The sequence below is a fragment of the Anticarsia gemmatalis genome, chromosome 18 (genome assembly GCF_050436995.1).
Source record: "Anticarsia gemmatalis isolate Benzon Research Colony breed Stoneville strain chromosome 18, ilAntGemm2 primary, whole genome shotgun sequence".
NCBI lineage: Eukaryota > Metazoa > Arthropoda > Insecta > Lepidoptera > Erebidae > Anticarsia > Anticarsia gemmatalis.
Genome location: NC_134762.1, coordinates 10,141,781 through 10,164,568, shown reverse-complemented (window position 1 = coordinate 10,164,568; position 22,788 = coordinate 10,141,781). Strand labels below are relative to the sequence as shown.

Here is a 22,788-nt window from a genome sequence, read left to right as displayed (position 1 = left end):
TTTTCAAGTGGCTTATAATTTTGTCACTACTAGTGGCTGGAACTACTTTGACACTAGGATGACCAAAAACCTTACGATAAATGAAAGAGAGAAGGCGTATCTTTAACATAGGTTTTGCCGTGAATGCGAGACAGACGAACACACAGGTCAATATCACTAGCTTACTGAAAATTGGCCCTAAAACGTTTAAAACGTATCACTTTACGTTTCAAAGTCAATCATTCAAACGAATCCATATTCTCTATTACATCGTGCACGATCTAGAAAGAATTGAACTTTTAGACAATGGCCGTCCGATCTATTGACACCGTACCCTTCAAACGACAATAGGTTCGAAGCCATTTCGACGCTAATAAAGTTGTACATCATCTCTGTTAGTTGGTAGATATTTATTCATTTTATTGGTATATTGGGTTATTGGAAACTCATTGTTCTTTCAAGACGTATGGTAGAATTAAAATGTAAGAAACTGAAACACTCATGCTTTAAGCGCTAATCGAGATATCGTGAAAAGTTTTTGCATACAATTAATGTATTTGTTAATTCGTAACTTTCTAAAGACCAAACCCCTTTTAGGAGAAGAATTGTAGAACACAAGCAGATAAAATCTATATTTATTTTTAACTCTAATTTTATAATTGTCCGATAGTTAGTCTGCTTGTATGCCGTTTTCTTTGAAAAGTACTGAACTCGTTTGGATAGTAAAATTGACAATACTATAAATTTATACTATAGGAAAGGACACAGAATTTTTTAAAATGCGGGTGAGACCACGAGTAGGGACTAGTATAAAATAATACACATACAAATTGTCAGAAGCAATGAAAAGCCTAGGTATTATGACCCAGTATCTGCCTTCAAGCTGCGAATGATGTCGATAGTAATTAAAAATTCTTATCGTATTCTAAAACTAATTACGAAGTCAATTTCACAGACAAATAATTAATTTAACAGGTAATGAACTGGCGAAGACGGTTGTATAAATATTAAAATTTAAACGTTAGGTATTTGGGGAATGTTGGGGAAAAGCTTAAAAATAAAAGCCGTTTGAGTTTTACTTTAAAGATGAAACGAAAGTTGAATGTTGCTGCTTTCAATACTGTGATTATACGGGGATTGTTTTTCTTTTATATAAGTACATCGCCATTATCGAGGATTTGGCAATGATGTGTTACCGGCAAAGTTAACTCAATATTTTCATTTCCATTTTATATCAGTAGGCTACTTATTAACAAAGCTTATACAAACAATCGTCTCAAAAACTCACAAAAGAATGAGGTTATTGTAAACAATAACATTTTACATCAAAAGGAAACAAAATTTCCTTAAAAACTCGCAAGGAATTCAGAAGAACGTTTCAAGAGAAACTCTCACTCGGCACGCATTCAAATTGATTAGTATTTTTATCACGTTTCGTTAAATCCTCTCCCGTGACAATCCTTTTAATTAAACATTAAAACATTCCTCGCCTATTCCTGACTCGGAACGGATTTAGCGTAAAACGAGCTTAATTACGCCTATTTCCTTCATAATTTACAGCAGCGCACCAAATTGTTGTAAAAATATAATCACCTGTTTATATTTTCTGGGATTAATGCATTGCGCAATACGTTGGCGAACTCGCGAAATGTTTTTATGGTGGTGGACCGGAGAAAAATGATGGTATGTGCAGGGTTGGGAGGGGGAGGCACGGTCCACGCAAACTCGCTGCCATAAGCTCGCTGGATGCCGCGAGAGGCGACCGCGCGCTGTCTCGACAAACACCGCAACGACTCGTGAACGTTTGAAAATTTTATGTTACGTGTGACGTGTGTGCGTGATTGTGACTGTGGATTGATATGGAGATCTGTGTTGCGTATCTCTAAAGGAATCGACGGTTCCTTCCATGGTGAGTCCCATTTAATACCACATTGTTTATATTTAAATGCATCGGTGATTTTATAAACAATTAAACGGTGTTTAAACTGGTTGTAAATGAACACTTCAAATATTTGCGTTGAAAATTCGGTATTATCACAATAGGCTTATTGAAAATAATTCCCTTTGTAATTCAAACGAGAACGTGCTTACGTTCTGTTCGGAAAATATTAATTCTTGACGTTTCCTTACGTTTGTTCGCGTAAGATCTTAGCGATAAAAATCGTTGACTGAGCCTGTTGAGCACATTTTCTTAATGAACAAGCCCATTAAAATAATACTTGACGTTCATTTTGATAGCTCGATAAACAATAAAAGGGAGAATTTATCTTTGGAATATTATGTAAAGAGGAATGACAGAAGCGAGATATTTTATTAGAAAATATGTTAATCTATATTCCTTTCGTAATCAAATGAAACCTTAAATAAGATTTGCTTCAAAAATATTTGTGTAAAGAAGGGTTTGTCCCATTTTCTTGGAGATATTTCGGTATTCTCGTTCCGAAACCTAGGGAGCTGTATTTATTCAAATTACATTTCCCTCAGTGAGAGAGTTGGCGAGTTATAAATTATTTTAATATTAAAGAATTGTTCGTCGGTGGAATGTGTACCTGGTATGTAGGTTCGTTTCCTTATTAAGGTTAATTTTAGAGATGAATATCTTTCAATTAAGGCTTTTTTCCACATGTAATTTTCACATTATGAATAATATAATATTATATTTGATCGTTTTGTACTCTACATACTATTGTATATTATAATTAAAATGAAATATACTTTTAAACAGGTTGTGTCATAATGTACTACCCAACCTACTCGTATTATATAAATAGATACTCGTGCATACATACTGCTGTCTATATTCTTATATACATTATATAGAAAATGCTTCGTGATCTACATGACAATGTATCGTAACATTGTGTCCAAACCAAATTGAAGCCAACACAGGTTTAGACAAGGTGCTTACCTTGATTGGGGGATTAATTTGCTTCTAGATACAACATGGGAGCTCTAGGGCTGTTTATGTCTACATAGCTGTTTAGTAGATAACACTGTTGTTTTCCGAGATATTTGCACAATTCAAGACTAATAAGTATGAACAATATATTAAGCTGTTTATTTTATTTAAAAGGTATTTAAGTTAAAAAAGTATACTTGTACATTGAAATAATTATATAATTTTAACATTTTAAATATATATTAATGGTACTTGAAGATTTAAAATTACATCGTAATTAAAAAAAATACTTTTCCTAATTTAAGATTTTTTTGATAATATTTATACAAAGCGTACAATGATATTAACAATTTGTATAAATTAAAAAATAATTAAAAGTAAAGTGCAAAACATAGAAATATAATATAATAAATTATTACAAAATTAATTGTAGGAACAAATATTTCAATCAAGAATAATTACAATTTATACCATTACGACCATCTTGTTTTATTTAGATAAATATTATATGCCAATGAATAGCATTATAGATACACTTATTCTACTTCTACATATTTAATTAAATACAGTCTCAACTAAAACAAACTAAGACGAAAATATCCTTATATTCTAAAGAGCGTGTGGTTTAAAAATACCCAACAGTTAACTGGCTATTTTGTTCAAATTTACAACTTTAGGGATCGGTATGTTACATATTTTATTATGTGTTAACTAGCAACGAATATAAAGCTGTTATGTTATATTTAGCTGCTTAATAAAAATAGCTGTTATAACGTTATAAATTATTGTTGTTAATGTTCTTTACAAATTATATATTATGTATGTTAAAGTCTTGAGGTATTAAGGAAACATTGATGGAGGATTTAAAAGTGAGTAATATAAAGTTTTTTATGAATTAAATCGTCTTGCCCAACATACTCTATCAGAAGCTACAATAAATATTACTAAAATAAATAATAAATATTATTAAATACAGAAGTTATCAACTTTTACCACTTATTGTATTGAAAATATTACATTGATATACATGAAAGGTCGTGTCAAATAAAGAGTCATGCAAACTTTGTTTAAAAATATTAAAAACTTGTTAAAATAGTACTTCACCTCAAAGATCAAAAATGTGAGCACAAAGATTTAGAACTGAAGAAATATTTGTATTTATCGAAAAAAGTTAACTAAAATACTAAACGTTACTAATTTTGTAATATGGGTTGACGTATTTCATACGTATTTATTTAACCATTGACATTCGTTAAATATATTTTAATAATTCCACATTATTATTCTAAAGTAAATATTAAATGACAATAGAATATACATTTTAAATACATATTAATAGCGTATTATTATAAACCAGTAATCATTAGCCGTGAACTGCAAACATCAAACGGATTATCGATGTATCGAATTACTAAATTATTGGTTTGATTTACAAATAGGATTTTGAACAGTATTATGTATGTATGTATGTGTGTATGGATGTAAGTGTGCATGAATGTTTGTATGTATCTATTTATGTGTATAGGATTGTAGCTTTTGGGAAATTAATTACATTAATCCTATAGTATTATTTATTTATAATATGAAATGAATTATACTAATATCTCTGCTCTTTATAAATATTATTAATTATTTAAACTATACATTAAATAAATCCTTTAAATAATAATTTTATATGAATCCTATAGTTGAATTATTTGTGTTATTTAAATTGGGATTTGTTTAAGTCATTATTTTCATGTCTGTTTAATCCCTTGGCGTTCTTATGAAAAGTCATAAGCAGAGATGTAAGACCTAAGTTTCCTCAATAAGAAGACATCCAGAGTTTGGTGACGTTTTCGGTAATTATCAATTGGTTGACCACCTATTAAATGGCACGAAAGTTACGTCCGTTACGTATTCTATACACTCCTGCCTGTTCACAACTATAACAGTGATGTTTTGTAGGTATGTATTTTTCACTACTTCCCAGTATTTAGGTTACGTAACAATGTTTTCATTTAACAAATAAAGCGAGTGATATTTAAAACCGATGTTCTAGGAACAGCCAGATAACCAAAGGTATGTTGTCCGGATTCCAACATTCGGCAAATAAGGTTTATTTATTCTTTGTTGTATCAAATTAAATCTACATCCAGTATTTGTAAAATGGCTGAAACACAATAAATATACCGATAACTGTCTCACTGTTGGGCACGGGTACAGTAGGAAAGCACGTGACTCATTCATGCTGACTAATTGGGGATTTGTACTTTGCATCTCTTCAAGAATTACTAATGAACATACAAACTCCATAAAAATATTATAAACGCATTTTTTTATGTGATCCACAAATAGTTGTTTCGGGTCTAGTTGTATTTTGTGTCCGTTGTTTGCATGTCTGTAGAAGTCTTTGCGACACAAAAACAATTCTTAGTGCGGGAGTTGCCTTAAAAAAAGACTTTATATATCCATACTTAATATTATAAATGCGAAAGTAACTCTATCTGTCTGTCTGTTACTCAATCACACCTAAACTACTGAACCAATTTGCATGAAATTTGGTATGAAGATTTTTTGATACCCGAAAAAGAATATAGGCTACTTTTTACCCCAGGAAAATGACGTATACCCATGGGAATATTCAGGTGGCGGACGAAGTCGCGGGTAAAAGCAAGTATTTTATAATTCTGCTGACCTTGAGAAAGAAATAATAAAGAGCATTATCATACATTTTCCATGACTGGCGTTAACCTTACTTTCCCCGTATCTTAGTATTATTAACACCACAGTGGGATTTCACCTCATTTAGCATTTTTTCCTCAACGTATTTACATACTTATCTATGGCCTTCAGGGGCCCGTAGAACTTTGGATGTAATTTTGAAAATAAAATATGGAGTTTGTTATGAAAACTGCTATGTTTCAAGCAGTGGTATTAGACTACTTATTTATCACGGGGAATTGAGATATAAATTAATTCACTAAGGCCCTAAGGCACTGAGTCTGTAAATTCATAGTAGTATTATTAATGCTAGAGTCTGTCTGTCCGCCATTCGGTTAAATTCATCATTACAACCAAAGTGCCGACCCGATATTTATGAAATCAACCATATTATATAGTTAAAGACCCGGAATCAGGCTAGTTCCTTTTTTTCCCTTAATTCTACTCTTACGGGGTTGAAAAGTAAGGAAATTTTATGCTATGTAGCATTTTTATTTCGTGGAAACAGGCACATGCAAATTAAAGTATTATGAAACCTAAAAATTATCACCATTATTGGAAAATCCTTGTACTACGAATCAATCTAATGCAACTTTCACCTTATACCTCCCTCGATTTGTAAACCGTACTTAATTTTCTTTATCGGACTTATATTGGATCTCTGTGAGCATCGAACCCATGACCCACGAGAGCTTTAGACACCACGTACACCAACTTTGCCATGAACTTATAACAAACAGGTCATTACTTTCTCAAACATTACCCAACCACTATATACTTAACCGCCAAGGTTATGTAATTAAACAGTTTACATAGCCTTATGTACTATGTACTATATATCATTCGTACGTTATCGTCGTTACGAGCCTCCTGGGATATGATTTAGAGGTTCGTTCCTAGGTAATTAATGTGAAATTTATTATTCAATAACCTAACGTTAGTAAATAGGAATGTGTGATGGAATAGCTTTGAAGATGCTAATTTCATTTTGTTATACTAAAGCTAAGGTACTATGTTTCTGTTTTGTTAAAAATGACGTTCTTAGGGTCAAAATCTATTATCCCGCCATATTGTATCCAAATCAATGTAATAGCTATTCAAGACTATTTAATCATGCTATATTATTCGTATGTAAAATGGTCGATTGTTATAAACAATGTGGGTCCTAATCTGGCGATGCTACATTTTTTTTATGTCGTGACAATAATAGGCAGGCTAACGACTATATTATGCTATGCATTTTTTTTAAATGGAGTTAATTAAGTCATAAAATATACCATCCAAAATACGCATTTTAGCTGATTTGGGCAAATATAATAATGAATAAATAGCCTTATATGCGAATGCCTACACAGACAGTCAAACAAAACAGTATTTTTCTTAACGAGACTTAAATGTCTTCAAAGATGCTAGATAATGATAATAGAATAAACTAACTTAATGAGGCTAAATGAAGAAATAGCCTACATTAAAATGAACAAAGTCAAAGAAATCCAAATTAATTTCCTATTCAAACAAAATGAAGGGAATTCCATTTTAATTATTCAACGCAATTAAAAAAACAATCATTATGAGCCTTCTTATATCAATAAAGTTCAATCTTCCTATTAAAGATACCCGTAATATCTCAGCGGATAAGTTTAATCTATTAAAACGAATTGATGATTTACCATCTTCTGATAAATGGAAAAATATTAGCTTTCGCTATGACCTAGTTCAAAATATTTGAGGACTTAGTACCATTTTGATAATTGCCAAGCGGTATCAGCAAATGTTTTACACGTAAATTGAGGATTAAACACTTAGGTACGCTAATTTTAAAGTAAGTTTTGAAAACCAAATGATCTTAATCGGTGAAGAAAAAGTGATAAAGGTTCATTTAACCTGTATGCTGTCAGTTAGTGAGGTCTGTCCTGTGCCATGTTCCGTTACTTAGGATTAAAAATATTACTCAAAAACATCAACAGAAAATTTATTCAACAATCGTAAGCATCCCAGTGATTGCCATACAGTGATTAAATCGTTCGCAATATTTTTCCATTTCGAACTGACACGTCTATCAGACATTTAAAAGCTGAACTTTCCAATCGAAAATCAGAACACAGATTTTCACGTTTCGGACAGTATTTTGGAGCTTTGCAACGACTATTCGTTATAGGCTATTCGTTTTAGCACTTGAAATACCCTATTAGAGACCCGTTCAAATATTTGGCTTTTTTCACGATCTGTTAGGGGCCACATAATGGTTGTGGGTTTGTTAAAATAATTTTGAAGCAATTTCAAACTGGTTTAATCTCTGAAATGTGTATATTTTGGACTGGATTCTGATTGCAGATTTGTTTTCTGAAAGTTGTTACGATGAGTGTGGATTAATTTGTTTCTATTTGGTTGCAATTTTTACTATCGTAGGCCGTTTAACTAGCGAGAAAAAACTTTTCTTTAAATTAATTTTAATAAAATAGAGCCTTAAACATAATAAGTATTCAATGCTTAACAAGGTTTTAATTTGAAGATTACTTTTATGTAGATATTTTTATCAGGAGATCTCCTTCGGATTCAGGTCAGGCATAGTGTTTTTGATTTTTGTCGCTAAATCGCAGAGGCACGTTCGTAAATCCTGCTTTTTGGTACTATATCTAGTGTATCAGACATTTGTTTCGGATGGGAATCGCATGTACAACACACGGCGATACCAAAAAACTTTAACCTAAAAATTGTTGCATAATAAGTATTTTTCCTTCCTTATATCAATATTCTCTTTTTTTAAAGACAACTCCCGCACAAGGAATTGCTCTTGTGGACTTATACAAACATACAAACAACGGACCAGAGCACAACTAGACCTGAAACAATTATTTGTGGATCGCACAAATAATTGTCCTGTGTAGGAACTGCGCCACGGAGGCAGTCAAATTAAGACAAAAAAAGTTTTGTTTAGTATTGATGTTTGAAAGATATTCTTCACTCCAACACTGTAGGAACCCGCTAGTATGGCAAGGAAGTATGGTAACTGACCCGACCGGTGAAAGGTCACGCATAAGATCAACGGCTTTAGTCTCTGAATTATAGAGATCTATGACCTCAACTTTCTATAAAGGACTCTGCTTATCTTCTGTGCTAGAGGTAAAATATTTATATTCTACTAGCTCCTGCCTGTGACTTTATCCGCGTGAAACGATTTCTCGGTGTGTAAAGTGTCCTATTTGTTGTGATTTAGATTATAAACCCAAATATGTATACATTCATAAAATCTCGTCTTTTTTACATACCGTAAAGGCCAAAGACAAATAAACTAACTAACATATGCGTCAAATTTCATCAAAATCCACCCAGTAGTTACTGCGTGACTGTATAACATACATTCATCCTCTTAAACTACTGTATTTATGTACATATTACATATTGTTACATGAACAGGATTCCATCAGTCTAACTCTAGTTGCTTAAGTTATAATAATGGAAAGCGCTTATTCGTAAGTGCACGCAAGTTTCAACGGTGAACAAGTTTAGTAAATTGTTCGTTGTATGAACACAGGTAAATAGGTTCTGACATTGTAATAATTGTGAGGCAACTTGGTAATTAGAAATGCAGGAATTATGTTTAAGATGTATGGAAACAGTGATAATTATCTTCTTTGTTTAATTTTAGACGTAAAACTGGATGCTCATAATGAAAAAGTGTGTATTAAGAGTGGGTCAATAGCGGTGGTGATCCTATAGTTATAAAATATTTATTATTTCTCGAAAATTAGAAAAATATACTTTCGAGAAATGTTATATGGGAAGTGATCAGTGCCGCTAGAGTATACATATACGCTAGAGCTACTTTCTTCAAGTAAGTTTCAAATGTCAAACACTCTGGTCGATAACACCGACTGTACATGTAGAATAACATGCTTCTACGCTACTTTCCAATTTCATTACATGAAATAATGTTCTATGCATGCTTTGATCACCAGTGGGATACGTAAGTAAAGTGCAAAAAAAATTTGGGTAAAGTTTGAATAAAAAATTGGCATGGCTTAAGATTTTTGCATGAGTGAAACGCGTAAGACTTCTAAAGACTTCAAATTGGAAAACCTATCTATAGATACAATGGTATTCTATCTCGAATTCAGGCAATTTAGTTTTCAATACAGATAAAGTGAAAAAAATTCAAGCACCCTCCAAAATATTTTTATTTCAAATCAAAATCCATACACCAGAGGTAATTTAAACAGAAATCCTCTACAAAATTCAAGCAACAAGGGTTTATAATAAAATTTTCCATATTAATTCAGTTTGTCAGATTACTGAGCGTATTCGTGTTGGCGTACACTTCGTTACGGCCAATCGTTCGGTTTGGCGCTTCACAAATGCCTATTAACGGAGTTGGGGCCAACATTTGTCCAAAATTTTCTTAATATCTGTAGGTTCAGGCCGTTGTACTGCGGTGTTCTGGTTTAATGAAAAATGTAAGGATTTAGGTGAGGGGCTGGTGTGCGAATTTTAGATGTTGTGCCTTTTGAGAGAATGTTGAAGTTAGTATTTCGATCAGGGATTACTTGTTTTCCCTATATAGACATTTAAAAATATGTTTATAACATCATTGATTGTTCCCTAAAACAAGTTTTACTTCTTAATGTTTCCATTTTTTTAGAGTTATCACACCAAATATGTGTTTGACAGGAAATTTCATGACTGTAATCTTTATACACTAAGGTATTCTTTTTGCACGCAGGAATTATAAGCTCTATCTTTCATAAGCTTCAATCGTAGCCTAAAATTACCGTTAAAGTTAATGCCAACTAGATCTTAAAAAATAAGTATCTTTAAAAGTATTACCCCACGATTAAAGCCCTATAACCACTATGGTAGCCCAATAGTAATTTTATCGCGAACAGGTGTTCAGTTTAAACGAAATTAAGTGAATCAACCATTTTTACGATTGCGTCGGCCATATGCAAATTGTTGTGTGCAAATATTATGCGTTGCTGCGGCAAAGTGACAGCCAATTCATTCGTGTAACGTACATATTTCATGATTATGAATTTTTCAGTTTGTTTTCATGGAAGAGGTTTTGTAAGTCACGCTTTTGTTACTGGTATACGATTTCGGAACGAATTTTATGTGTTTTTAGGCTAAAAGTTAGGTTAAAGGTTAAAATGTATAGTGACATTAATTTAAATATCAGCCTCGTGATTTATCTGGATTGGTGTCGTGGAACTAAAAAAAACTGCAACAATTTTGAAAATGTATACTTTTTAACATAATTATATAATAAATAATTATAACACTGCGATTTTAAAACCAAAATTGCATACTTTTACAAATTAACAGTCATACAAATTGAATCATATCGTGATGTTTGAAATATTTCAATTTAATTTCATTAATTACGTCTATTTTATTAACCACTAAAACCGCGTAATTTGGCAATACGTTAATAAACATGGTTTTCAAATTAATTAAATGCCAATTGTTTATGTATAATTAGTAATTACTGATAATTATCTTTAATTATTACATTTCAACGTTGTGGAATTTAATGCCAGACATTCTATGTATTTATCTATTCAGCCCGTTTCCACCCACTGTTGAATATAGGCCTCCCCCTCAGCACGCCACTTTATACGGTCCGGCGCTAGTCTCATTCATTGCAGCCCTACACATTTAAAGATGTCATCCGACTATTCAGTTGGGGGTCTTTCTTGTGACCTTCGCCCATTCGATTATTGCTTAGGTTCACCTTCCATTTTCACGTCTAGCCAATAGTGCTTTCAAATACATACATAACACAGGATATATTTTTATATTTAAGTAATTAAAATGATACTCAAACGTTCACTTGCATGAACATGACAATAAGTCGTAAATGTCAAAAATTTCCTCTACACTTGTTACCTTTTGAAACTATAACTATTCTCTTGCAAGTGCCCAGTCGACTTCAAAACAAACTTATGTACAGGAACTGTCGAGTTTTGAGCACCGAGCATGACGTACGAGCATGACGGGTAATAACGAAGAGTGACGTCATAAAGGAACTCTGCTCTCGCCTTAAGATAAGGTTAAATGGGTGAATTGACTATGGGATATGAATTTGATAGCTTTTCAAAGATCGTTCTTTTACACCATTGAAGAGGAGGGTTCTGTATTTTTCTTCTTTTTTCTTCTCAGGATTCCTTTTTTTCAATACTTATAAATATTTAAAATACGAAAATAAGTTATGAAGAATATACCATGTGACGTAGGCAACCATACCATGACGTACCCTGCATTGTATTTATAACAATATTTTATATGAATAAGCCAAAAACACGTCTATTTATTGGAAGCTGAATGTGCGAGAGTGTTAACATTCATTTCGAATTCGTGCAAGCCTTTTGCGAGATATATAAAACTAATAAAATTGTAAACTCCAACAGCCAATAAAGGTAAAGTTAAACTTTTCACACTTAATTTGTGAACGCACTCAATTTTATACTCTTTTAACACCCTGTAAGTCTTCCACGTAAAGTTTCATTACCACAAAGCGAACGAAATAACCGTTTTATTCAAGTTTTTTTTCACTTTTCCCTGTAATTTTTTCACTTTTATAGCCGCGAAACCAACAATAACTTGATTATGGGATGAAACATCGTAATTGAGGCCTAATATAAGGCTTTTTTCAAATACTTTAAGGCACGTTTACACAGGCTGTGGTAGAGTAAATTAGGTACCTAGCTAACGTTTTGGTACCGAGCATGATTTGACGGTCCGAGTATGACGTGTTTTACAACTGTTTGTGAACGAACCGAATTGTTTTTTAAACAATAGGTGGTAAAAATACTTTTATAAGTTCTAGACATTAATCATTAGCGTTTTATGTGAGCAGGGTATTAAGTATATTGTCATTAGATTGTAAATTTTCATACATTTCGCAAAAAAGCAATTCGTATTTGATAACAAAAACTTATCAAAAGTCTTAGCGACTTCGAGAACGTTTTACTACTGAACTTAGTTGAAAATTGAAATGCTTTCATACGAATTCTTTAGGCGGCCGATTGTTACGCTTTAAAGCTCACAGTGTAAACATACCTTAACATAATTTTCTTTCGCCATAAAACCGTTACTAGGTTCTCATCGCTTAAGGTTTAATAAGGCAGTCGTTTTACGGATTTTATAAGGAACTTTATCAGCCTTTGTACACCGTTAGTGGTTTCTAAGAAACGTGAGGAAAATGATATTTTTATGGTATAAGTGAAACATTGTTATAGATGATGTTGTTTTATGGTAATTTTGCGATATAAATGGATTCCAGGAACAAATATTTTCGAGGTATTTTGTGGCTGCTTATACAGCAACATATACAAATAAGACAAGCTCACGAAACGTCATGTTCTTTTTGAGGGAGGTAACTAGGCTATAAGATACTGAAATATGGTACGATTCCTATATTTTTGCTACCTACTAGATAAATCCAAAGGTTATTTGTTAAAGTTGCACGGATGAACTGGTAAACAGATTGTCTTTAGATTTTGTAGGTAACTCCTGATTCAGACATAAACTTTTATGAACATAATTTTCAAAAATCACGACTTCAAAATGTGTACAACTTCTTCCTGTAATTTGATATCTTTTGCATAAATACATCCATGTATACATAAAATCACGCCTTTTTTCCATAGGGGTACGCAGAGACTAGAGAACGCCACTTTGTACAACTTACAAAATTTCTTTGCTTCATTGACATCCATACATCTTGTAATACAGGATCGCCGGGTACGAGTACTACGCACCTGACCTCTTTGCAAGACATCACCGATATGCGGGTTTATCACGTATCAATTGATAACTAGTGAACCTACGTCAAATTGATGGTCACTATTCAGTACATTGCTGCTTTGACGTAACGTGTTAATCACTATATTCTAGGCGAGAGAACAATGTACAGCAAAATGCCCCCATTATCTGTGTCTTTGATATCTTTTATTTATCAAATTATACTTGATCAAACCACACTGGTTAGTTAGTTAAAGTTATAATATAACTACACAGCAACAGACTCAGCGAAGTTACTTTAACTCACGAAGGACTGACGAGTTCCCGAGGCGTTCCGAACTTAAACAAAGTAAAGCCAAAATTTATATATGGTAGGCTTTCAAACGGTACTATTTACCTGTATATTATATACAAAAGCTAGATTTAACGTGCTATACGTAGACTACGTACTATACTTATATGTACTTACATTAGAAAAAGGACTGATTTTGTGTATGTGTGTATGTACCATAATTGGACACATACACTTTCATTTTAATTCATTCTCATATCGTACCTAATATTATTTTGAGGAAAAAAAATGTATTCATTTCTAAAAACCTCTCCATTTTCCCTAATAGCTCATTAACATTCTTAAATTAAAATCTTAACTCTCAAGTGACCAATTACTGTGGTCATTCGCCAATTATATTCTTACAATTTCCATATTTACGTAAATATACCTTTCTTGATCTAAATTATCAGAGGTTAAGAACGTTTCCTTGAAAATAATTAAATAACATTATGCTTTGAACGCACTCGATAACAGTATTTTTTTAAATAGGGACGGTTTGAAACACGAAACCTGAAATATGGGTCAAGCACTGCCACGTGCCAGTGTAATTGTCAACTAGAGGCGATAAAAAATATACATTGTTGATTCACGGTAGTATAAAACAAATTATTTATAACTTTTGAACTCTCATGCGTTTGTTTTTGCATGAAATTTACGTTGGATTGATTGGCGTTTACATTTACACTTATAACAAGTTGTCCGAGTCATGGATGTAAAATTAGAATTCCTGACGTGTCAGCGCGGGTGACACCACCTATACTCGGGCCATTTCAAACGTGCGAACTAAGTCATTAAGCCATTAAATTTAACTCTCGTATTCAATAATAAACATGCAACGCGAAAGTGCATAATTCTTTATAAAAATGAAACGATCGTTAATTCAAAAGAAAAAAAAAGTTTATTGTATCGAGAATGTAGATTGTGTATATCATGAGACGATCATTTTTGTCTACGCGCTTTACATCAAATATGAAACGAAAATGTTAAAATGTATTACCAGAAGAAACGAGCAAGCTACCTATCTTTAACTACCGCTTGAGTAAACGATCGTGTTATAAATAGAACGCACTAGCATTTTAACTACAGTAACCATGGCACCAATTTCAAGGCCTTCGGTACTAAAAAACCGACTAAAAGCTACCAAAAATAACCATATTAACCATATCACTTTACGCACCAATAAACTGAGGCGCAATAAAACCCACATTCGCCATGATTAATTACTAAAGTTTTCGACCAACCTTGTGACATCACCTCTAATTTGAACACCCAGGGGAATAAAGGTGTAAGTAGAATAGTCTCACTTTTATATAGACAAAAAAAATGTATTAGCAGAATCTTTCATGATTCTGTTTCTTTAGTATTGTGTTATACAAACTCTTATACGAAAAAAATTATAAAGCGTTGTTAGATTAGATATATTTTTATGCTATGTGGTTTACTATGTTGGTTAAAAGTCTTCTTTAGGACCAAATATTAAAGTTTTGTGACGCCACAAAGAGTTTTTAGGTACAAATTTATATTTCCCATAGAATACAACTATACTATAGCTACTTGTATTCGAAATTGTACCTAACATAAAATCTACGTATTCGTACTTACGCCTTTTTTGCGCTAGACGTGCAAATTTCAGATTTAAACTTCTTTGAGATTGTAAAGGGGAAATATCCGTACCCTTGTTGTGAACTTTTGATCACCTTTTTCGTGTAAATATTTGATAAACTCGTAAAACTGTGTCGGGATTATGTCAAATATTTGAAGGGATATTGTGATGGGTGTGGCTTGGTGTTTGCAGGGATGATTGATTAGCTCGCTGGTGGAATACAAGAGCTTGTATAGTAAGGGTTATTTGGTAGGGAATAAACAAACGTGAGTTACAAATGAGTATATCATAAAAGTAATTCTAAACTACGGCTTTTTTTGTGGGGAATAAAACAAATAAATATAAAATGAAGCAACAAAATGTTCTGTAAAACTTTAGTAGTGTAAGTCAATCTGAAAACAAACGCAGAAAGTTATCAAAAAACTATTACCATTCAAACCGTACAACAAACAATAAAACTTCTACTGATACACATATACGAAACAGTTAATACTTTTATTTTCACACAATATGTTTTTCGTAATGCCTGATTTGTACTATAGAACTCTGAATGAATTTTATCATTACTAAATAACCCAGGTTGTCGATGCGACGACCAATGGGCAGTCTCTCCATCGCAACCGTTGAGATTGAAAGCCGACTCCAACATAGTTGTAAGAAAGGCTAACTACTTCGCTTATTGCTTCGCTATTGGTAACTAATCGAGAATAAATTATTGATGAATGCTCGGGCATAATTCAAGCTCCCTCAGTGTAATATTTAAATGATACTCCTATGCCAGTAAGAAAATAGAGTAATACAGTAACAACCTTTATATAACATTAAATCTCAGACAGAAAAAGACTTCGACACTATATAATACGCAATGATCTGACAGGAATATAAGAACAAAATGAAACGCCTAATTTCATCCTAAAATAATTTAGAACGTTTCTATATACAAAATAAACAGTTCTTAAAAAAGCCACGGTTATTATTGAAACAGTACTTTTTTCATTCTTATTAGAAATTTCATTGGAAGGAGACAAAGGCAGGAACCATTAATAATTTTGTTTAATATTCTATTGAACTGGGAAATTGAGTTCCTTCGTTTTAAGTGATAAGGATTCGTGTACTGCTTGGTGTATTATGATAAAATTTTGTATTGCTCGTTTTTCTATTCACCTGTAACGCAGTTTCTTACAATTGGTACTAACGACTGGCGAGCAGTTGGCATTTAACATTCAAGGAAGAAAATAGTTTCTGTGAATTGCTGCTGATCAGTTTTTCAAAAATAATAGATAGTTGATAGGGGCGGAAAATTGCTACATCTTTTATGAATTAAATAAGTTTTCTCTGCGTTTGTAGTCCAAGAAGTTTTGAGCATAGCATTAACATGAATAAAATGTACATGGTAGTTTTTTTATTTATATTTGGCTAGACACTCAGAATATTGAAACACCTACTCCTATCAATTCGAAAAATATAACATCCTAAAATGCTTCATTCCCCAAGAGTCACTTTACAAATTAAACAAAACACTAAACGTCTTCATAACTCAAAGCACACTGCAATTTATATGAACTTTAGACAAATTTATCATCAAAATAAGACATTATTAAGTAATAAAGGGATGTAATGCGTTTTTTGCCTCCGCCAGGGGACTTATTATGTGCCTTGTTCAATCGTGAGAGACAATTTATGGTTCGAGATTTTCTTTGTTTGGTTATTCAGTGATAAATAAAGGACTATGTGTAGGTTGTTTAAATCCCACGCACATTTCAAGCATTGTGACTGATATCTGTGAGGACAAGGGCCTACAAAGACGAAGGTCGCAGGAGAAAATTTACGCTAGCTTAGTTTTTTTTTTATAGAACTAAGGTAGTTTGAAACGTGTAGTAAGTTGTAAATTATATGATAGTATTAATTCTAAACACTATCCATTGTTGGCGGAGATGTAAGCCGCCGGCACAAACGTTAAATATTAAGTCACTAACTGCTTTCTCTCATGTTGTTACTAAGAGCAATGATCCATAAATTAATTGATGGAGTTAAAGTTTCAGAAGATGTGTGTACGTTCTTGGACATGGACAATTTTAATAAATGTATAATGTTAAAAAAAGTGTGAACACATTTTAAAATTAATTTGTCAAATTACTCATATTTTTAATAGAAATATAGTATACCTCGTTAACTTATAAATAGTCGGTATATTAAGAAAAAGTTTAATTACATAACAACAAGTATTTTTGTTCACCGTACTTTCAGCAAAAAAAGAAACCCTATTTTTTCTTAAAGTTTAAAACACGCGCAATTATCTTCATTGTACAAACTACTAATTATTTTTTTCCCCAGAACACAAGAGGTCTGTTAATTAAAATCTTACAAAGGTAGAATTTCGACAACGTTTCTGGACTGTGGAATATTTTTAATATGAGAAAAAATATTTAATTACTACATTGAGCTTTTTCAGGTCTCGATATTTTTTCAGCAATATTTTTTTGCATTTGTATGAAAAATAAACTTGCTTTGTTATAAAAGGTTGTTCAATAATTTAATTTTGAAATCTTGATTGTAAAGAGTATTTGTTCGTTTTTTGTTACCCACTGGTTCTTGTTTGAGAGAAAAACTTTGATTGAATCTTTTCATATGAAACTGTAGTAAAAAAAAAACCTTATTCATTTGAAGATACTATAAAATATTTCTAGGTTTGATTTTAAGATGACATTAAATATCATAATTGGGTATATATTTCGATAAGCAATTTCAATGTTAGTGTAGAGAATTGGGCGTCCAAAATAATGAAACATAATTAAACATTATTCGGAAAATTAGACCGTAAAAACCACAATAAAATATGAATGACACTTATAACCCAGATATTCAGTTAATAAATGTTATATTTCAAACAAAATAATTACAATGAAGTAGGTTAACGAAATAGATGGCACACAATAAACAAGAAAAATAAAATCTTACGAAACAAATAATAAGGCTAATGAATAACAAAATTATTTAAAATAATATATATAGCTCACCCATATTTCTCAAACCCAAAAATAAAAATTAGGGTACGACAACAACAAAATAAAGCCACATAAAAAAGCATGTTAAAAATAATTAACGCTATTCCAACCGTCTGCTATATCAAATAAATAACGTTAAAGAAATTCTATTGTAAAACTTAATAAAATAAACAGCAGTTTCCTTATTATTCTGTCTATCGTAAAACTACACTAAAATAGTGAAGAAAAAATAGTGCGACTATTTTGACTGACTGGTTTGGACTTATGCCAACGTTGTACATATAGCATGAATAATTGGCCGTATTTAATCTTGCAATATATCTCAATCACATTAATTTGTCCGGACTTTAAACCGCTATAAATTTAGTACATGTGGTTGTTAAACTGAATTAATATAAGATACTGTGCAGAGTTGAAGTTTTATGGGGAAAGGAAGTCTTGGAACACATTTCACTGAAATAAAACCGTTCAGTTTTGATTGTCTCTTCTATTAAACATTAACAAAATTTAATAGAAAAAACACAATATAATAATAAACCATCATATTATTATTATTATACAAAGTGGTTTCTGAGTTCTAAACGTGGAAATTGTGGATATTGTATTTAAAAACGTGAACTTGTTGGTCTATATCTGTAAAGTTTATTAAATTACTTGTACTTTACAGAACAATAAACCAACAAAAGAAATGTTTAAGACAGCTTCTTCCTAAAGGAACATATTAACAAGAAATAGAGTCACATTTTAATGACTAATCGTTTTGAAAATTGAGACATAAAACGCTAATATGCATCTTTTTTTCATATTTACTGCTATTTATATTATAAAACAGTACACATATTATAATATTCCATAAATATCATAAAACTCCCGCGGGATCACCGTGCAAACGCAAACATGCATTCATTACATCAAGTAAATAAATAACGGCTATTTTAATCAGCTATATTATTATGCTAACATCCGTTCAACGTGTTATTTAACCGTTATAAAAATAAAGCAGAATTATTGAAGCTATTTTGTTCGTTATTTACTTACTTACTCCGTTGGCTCAACGACCCAAAATGTGTCTTGGCCTCCGACACGAGAGAACGCCACTTTGCCCGATCTTTGGCCACTTCTTGCCAATCCCCGGTTTGAAGCTCCCTCAGATCTGCCTCCACTACATCCTTCCAGCGGTATCTTGGGCGCCCGACAGGGCGTCGTCCTGTCGGTCGACCTGAGTACGCTCTCTTAACACTAAAACTCACTTATTTAATCAGATTATAATATTTGATTTCGAAATACGGGTCACTGATTTTGTGCATTCAAAATATGTGAGGTTGGATTATATTTGTAAATATGAATGTATTAATAAATATTTTGTAATGCAATGATAATTTGTAAACTTTTTCTCGATCAAACTTTTAACGCCCAAATCGTGTCAATAGCGTAATTTATTTTATTCGGTACTAACAAATAACGAGTAGAATAACATTAGACATTAACAATTACTCGAATAACACATGTTTTATTGAAGACGCGTAAATCCAGACGAAATGGCACCGAAAATCCATGTATTGTATTAACGAGTATATGTAATAAAGGTTTTTAGAACCAAATAAAATAACTGCAGTAACAAAACACGACATAATTTACAAGTCAATAAAAAATAAAGTAATCCTAATGCATAAAAATAAAATAATGCCTGTTTGTTTGTAAAAGTTTCACGATTCAAGGGATTAACGGATTTAGTGGAAACTTTCCGAGTATATTATTGGGGAGCGAGCGTAGTTTGTGAAATAGTGGCGCTGCGAAATTGAAATTTCACGCGAACGAAGCCACGGGGCGAAGTAATGCATGCCATTATTTTTGTTATTGAAACTGAAACTTGCAAGTTCTTGAGTTACGACTGTTTTAGTTTAATGCTGAATGAGTTATTTTAATCAAGGTAATGTGTTCTCATTAACTTTTGAAGGGAAAGCATAAATTCTAGTTTTAGTAAGTTGCTGTTTGCAGTCAAAGAAGAAATATACATTGCTAAAAACATCATGTATGTGTGCACCGATTTTTTCCACAAACAGAATATCATTACTGCTTTTGCTATGGTTTATCTGACCTTTTAATACTGGTGACATAGAAACTAACATTTAGCAGTGCCCTAAACACAGTAAGGGTTCCCATAAAATTGAGGGTTTTCGAAATAGCGTACAAGATAGACAGTGGCTCTACTATCGCGTTATTTCGCGGCTAATTTCAAAGGAGCATAAAACTGTACCTGTTTAAACACGAAAATGGACGTACTAACTGAAATTAGCTCTTGTTTAATCTCAACCAGACCGACCAATTAAAATTCCTAGGTACTAACCAGAATGACTGTAATGAAGCCACTAAAAAACCAATTGGATTCTCAGAATAACGACATAAGTACCACAAAACCACTTTATAACACCTGTAAAAGGACCCCTACCAACCCAAGGGTAGGTACACATTAGAACTCTCACTTAGAGAATTGGAGTATGTAGGCCTATAATATACAAGATGTCGCTAATGTGTCATTATTTTATTTCTTACGTGCTAAATTCTTGTATTATTATTTATTATGAACAGTATATACTCTAATCCCAAATAATCGAATGGCTAATTGATTTCCCATAATAGTCTATCTTAATGACTGTTCAGTGTCTTGAATGTCATTGAAGGATGAATATTTTGAGCTAACTGTATATTCAAAACATAATCAATGTTTATGACTACATTATTATCTAATACAAACTAAGACGCTACTAATTACAAAACGAATTCATTAATTTCTCAACAAAATAAACTCAAACGTGAACTAACCCTAGACCGTTCAATTTAAGACCGACAAAAATGAACTGTAAATTGAACGTTCAGCCAAAGTCAATTAGTGGTGGGGATTTATAAAGTCAATAAAAGATTAACCCGCCGGCTGCCGACCTAATTGAGGGAACGCACGTGTATCGCAAAAGACCGCAAGCGGTAAAGGGGTTAAAGTATTTTCTCTATATTAGTTTGTTTTAGATAGATCGCTTTCGCTAATTGTTTCTATGGTTAGTGAATTAAAGGATGTGGGAATAAATATGGAGGTTGTAGAAGAAAATTTAATAACTTTGTTTGGAATCAGAATTTTTAGTTTATTCCTTTGAGTCAGTGATTTGTAAGAGTGTGGTCGGATTTTCGAGTAAATGGGAAAATTTTGAGAGGGATAGATTATGTTAATTATGTTCCTATTTTACTTAATGTTAAGAAAGCATAATCATGTAAAAAAAACACACACACACACACAGTCTTTGTTTGATAAGGACTTTTATACCTTTTGTATACTTTACGCTGTTAGGCCATCTTTAGCAAACATACTTTTCTTTTCTTTAACAATTTAATTTGTACTATTCGAAACCTATGCTTAACATTACCTACTATTTCAAATTTCAAAGACAGTAAACACTGAGACGCTAGTTACAGCATACCATGGACTTGTTGCCTCTATTCTCCGTTACGGCATCATTTTTTGGGGACAATCGACCAATAGAGAGCTAATATTTAAGATGCAGAAAAGATGTTTAAGGGCAATGTGCAATTTAAAATCAACAGACAGTTGTGTTCCTTTGTTCAAAAAACTTAAATTGTTAACTCTACCATGTTTATATATTCTAGAGACAGCACTTTTTGTAAAAACTAACACAAATTTATTTAAAAAGAAATCAGAAGTTAACAAAAACCCAATACGCTCTCAATATTTAAATCAACTGTGTAGTATACAGTGCAGGACTTCACTTCTAAAAAAAAGCTTTTTTGGTATTGCTCCTCAAATTTATAATAAAATTCCAGAACAAATAAAAGTGTTGCCTCTAAAAAAATTTAAAAAGTCGCTTCATGACTTTTTATTAAATAAATGTTATTACACCATTGATGAATTTCTAAATGATAAAATGATGTAAACTTAAGAATTTCTATTCATCAACCACTGTCACTAGTATAGGCACCTGTACCTACCCTATAGTTAATACATTATTGTCATTGTTAACACATAAATTATTTGTTTATATAAAAATAATATTTATTATAATTAAGTTACTAATATGTTATGTGTAAAATAATTTCATTTTAAAGATTTGTATGTCATTTATGACAAAACATAGCGGACTATTTACATGTAAGATCATATATAAAATACCTATGTTTGACAAATAAACAATTTTGATTTGATTTGATTTGATTAGTAGTTAAAATAACTTAAGATCTATGTGAAACAATAAACATTGTCACATAAAACGTCACACAAATCCAAAGAAAGGACGTCCCGGCAATTAGACTTAATGTCCGATATCAATCACTAACTTCCCATTAGTCCAGATTTCTCGAACACTATTGAGATACAACAGAATTTCAATTATAATTGGTCAAACTTACCGACCATATCAAAGATCAAGTCTACCAAGTAACCAAGACCTATCAATTAAACGACACTAGGGAGGGAAACTACGCATCGATAATATAATACCATAGACGGTTTACAGAAGTT

The 22,788-nt window shown here is 32.0% G+C and overlaps 1 protein-coding gene across 2 annotated transcripts in view; it reads left to right on the top strand.

Annotated features, from left to right (window-relative positions):
* LOC142980659 (uncharacterized) overlaps positions 1–22,788 on the top strand; it is a 369,012-nt gene that overhangs the window by 299,893 nt on the left and 46,331 nt on the right. Inside the window, exon 1 of one of the 2 annotated variants that reach the window (XM_076126166.1) lies at positions 1,728–1,888. The exons of the other annotated variant lie outside the window; for it this stretch is intronic. The gene's annotated coding sequence lies outside the window, so the exon portion shown is untranslated. Of the gene's footprint in view, positions 1–1,727; positions 1,889–22,788 lie in introns of those variants that run through there. 2 annotated transcript variants of the gene reach the window in all.